Source organism: Lepidothrix coronata, unplaced genomic scaffold (genome assembly GCF_001604755.1).
Source record: "Lepidothrix coronata isolate B3197 unplaced genomic scaffold, Lepidothrix_coronata-1.0 Scaffold386, whole genome shotgun sequence".
Classification (NCBI taxonomy): domain Eukaryota; kingdom Metazoa; phylum Chordata; class Aves; order Passeriformes; family Pipridae; genus Lepidothrix; species Lepidothrix coronata.
This window is the reverse complement of record NW_016690566.1, coordinates 137,927-141,340: the sequence shown is the minus strand read 5'-3', so window position 1 is coordinate 141,340 and position 3,414 is coordinate 137,927.

The window sequence follows — 3,414 nt, the reverse complement described above, 5'->3', positions numbered from 1 at the left end:
CCTCCTTCCTCCCAGGAGCTGTTGGGTTTTCAGCCCCCTGAGATCCCTCCTTCCTCCCAGGAGCTGTTGGGTTTTCTGAGCCCTGAGATCCCTCCTTCCTCCCAGGAGCTGTTGGGTTTTCTGAGCCCTGAGATCCCTCCTTCCTCCCAGGAGCTGTTGGGTTTTTTCCCTCCGCATCCCGAACGCCACAAACCTGCCCTTCAACCTCCGAGGCTCCTCCTCGTATCCCTAAGAAGTGGCTTTTCCAGGTGCCCAGCCTTGCACTTCAGAGCCGGGGCAGCGCTTGTGGTTTTGCAGCTGCTGAGCTTTCACAAAGCCGGGTTGGAGTCACGTGCTGGGAGCCCCGAGAGCTCCTTCCCTCAGCTCCCAAGGAAGGATGGATCCCGTGGGATCTGGGCTTTGCAAGACGAGATTTGGGACTGGTTTTATTCCACCGGCTGTGCACACGCACAGGTTCCCTTCCTGGAGACCTTCTTCACGTCTCCAGGCCGATTCCCCACGTCTTTCCTGGCTCGCTGAGGGTCAGAAGGTGTTTGCAGAGAGGGACCGACCTCCCTCTCCCCAAGGAAGAGATGGAACCGCTGCTTTCAGACCTCACCAAAGCTTTAAACCCACAGCTTTACACCCAGACTTACAGGGGAACCTCCCGAGCTCCCGGGCCCCAAATATTCCCTGAGCTGTGGTGGCTTTCGTGAGATTTACACCTCTGGGATTCACATGTGCCCAGATAAATTAATTCTGCTTAAGCCTCTTCCTGAACCGGGGCCTGCTGAGCCACTGACGGGGAGAGCCTGGAGGGGCTTTTCAACCTCCTGTGGCGATTCTGGTGGAAACAACCACCCCAGAGCCACTTCTGCGGTGGAAAAACCGCTTTTTAAGACCCTCTCCCGGGAGAAGGGGGCTGGCAGGGCCTGGTGGTGCCGGTTCTTGCCCTCCCTCCCTGCGGGCCGGGCAGTTGTTGTGGCTCCGTGGGAAAGGGACGGCGAAGGCACCATTAAATGGTTAATGAGGCCCCTGGGACATCTCCCTCTGCCTTTGTGGGCCCTGCTCTGTCTGTAAGTGCACCTTGACCCCGCTCCCACATCAAAGCAGGCGCTGGATTAGTGGGGACCGGGGTAGAGGAGATGGTCTGGGCTCCTTCTGTGGCCACCGGGAACCTCCCGTGGCTCCGCGGCCGCTCCTCGCCCTCAGCCTGGATCGTCCCCGGCCGTTTGTGCTGCTCTGGGGCAAAAGGGTGGACAGGATAATTCCTGACGTTCCCCCTGGGCTGTTCCGTGGTTGCTGCCCCTTTGCACCACCTGCATTTGAGGGGATTCCAGGGAAGACCTTCCCAAAACCTTTCCCTTCCTCCTGCTGGGCCGGGGGGGGACCCGTGTGGGTCCCACCCCCGGTGTTGGTGGGGAGGGCTGGGGGGTCAGGTACTTTTCTGAGAGGGAGAGAGGAATGGATACGAGCCACCGGGGTGCTCTGGCAGCCAGGAGGGCCAACCATGTCCTGGGGGGCATCAGGAAAAGCGTCTCTAGGATTGTCCAGAGCGGGATTGTCCCCCTCTGCTCTGCCCTGGGGCGGCCTCACCTCAGTCCTGGGGGCAGCCTGGGCACCACGAGGTAAAAAAAGGTTTAAATCTCTTAGAAAGTGTCCCCAGGAGGGACACGGGGATGGGGAAGGGTCTGGAGGAGCAGCTGAGGGTTTGTTCAGCTGGAGGAGACTGAGGGGAGACTCCTCAGGATCTGCAGCTCCTCCCGAGGGGCAGCTCCGACCTCTGCTCCCTGTGAGCAGGGACAGGACCAGGGAAGGGCTGGAGCTGTGCCAGGGAAGGGTTAGGCTGGATTTTGGGAAAAGGTTCTTCCCCCAGAGGGTGAAGAGCACTGCCCAGGCTCCCCAGGGTTTGGTCCCGGCCCCAAGGCTGCCAGAGCTCCAGGGGCGTTTGGACAACGCTCTCAGGAGTTGGGATTTGGGGTTTAGTGGGATTTTTGGGGTGTCCTGTGCAGGGCCAGGAGTTGGACTCGATGATCCTGCGGGTCCCTTCCAGCTCAGGACATTCCATGGGTCCACGATTCCACGAACTGTCCCTCCCCAGGGCAGGGTCCCACACGGGGAACACGCAAAGAGGTCTCACACCAACCACCCCGAGTGTCCACCGGAGCCTTTGGGACGTTCCTCCTTTGCCCAGGAATTTGTGGGGCCCTTCTGCATCACCCCCCCAGCTCTGAGCCGACACTGGGGGCCGGAGGACCATCAGGGCTCCCAGGAATGGGGCGGGACTGGAGTCGGGATGAAAGCACAGCAGGAATTGCCTTGGGAATTGCCACCGAGGGGGGAGAGTGACCAGTGCCGAGGGCGCGAGCCTTCCGCTGGAAGTGGCTTTTCGGGGGAAAAGTGGGCAAAAAGAGCCAGCCCGTGAGGTTCCGAGGTGGGGAAAGCCCTGGGCTGTTCCGCGGGACGCTCGTCTCGTTTGTCTCGTCTCTGCTGCGGCGCAGCTTTTAACCAGAAAACGTGTTCCCTCACGCCCAGAGCCCGGCGGGGACTGCGGAGATGCCCTCCAGCAGCTCAGGGAAACGGGAGAGTGTGGGAGGAGGGAAATTCAGCCACGGAATTTCAACGAGTTCCCACCGCTCGGTCCGTAACTGTCCGTCTGTCTGTCTGTCTCTGCGTGTGTGTGTGTGTGTGTGTGTGTGCACCCCGTCCGTGGCAACGACCACCACGGGAGCTGCTCAATGGGATAGAGTTAATTCTGCAAACTTAGAAAGAGTTTGCTTCTCAAAAATAAAAAAAAAACAAAGCGGAGACGGTGCCCAAACCTTCGGCGCAGCTCGTTGGCAGCGGGGCAGAGAACAAAGAGGTTTTATCGGCAACACGATCTCCGCCGTGAACTCAAAAGCCTCAGCATGAATTTAAAAGCCTCCCTGGCGAATTTTAAAAACCTCACCGGTGAATTCAAAAGCCTCGAGCCGGGGAGAGGGACAAGGAGAGATGTTGGTTGGAGAGCAAAAGCCTTTTGTTGGCCGCGTAAAAACAACTCGGCGGGTGAGACACATAAATAAATAAAACCCCCTCCAGCGTGGGAGTCCTCCCACCTAAACCCAGCTTCCTAAACCCCGGTCACCGGGCTGAGGGCAGAGACAGGAATAGTCATCGGGAGAGCTTGGGAGCTTCAAGGAAAAGACACTTTTCCAAAGCCCCCGGAGCAGGAGAACCTGGAGACAGGAGTCAGGCTCTGCAGGGCCGGGGGGTGGTAACCAAGGATCCAGGAGCAGAGCTCAGATCCAGGAGCAGAGCTGGGATCCGGGAGCAGAGCTGGGATCCAGGCGCAGAGCTGGGATCCAGGAGCAGAGCTCAGACCCAGGAGCAGAGCTCAGATCCAGGAGCAGAACTGGGATCCAGGAGCAGAGCTGGGATCTGGGATCCAGGAGC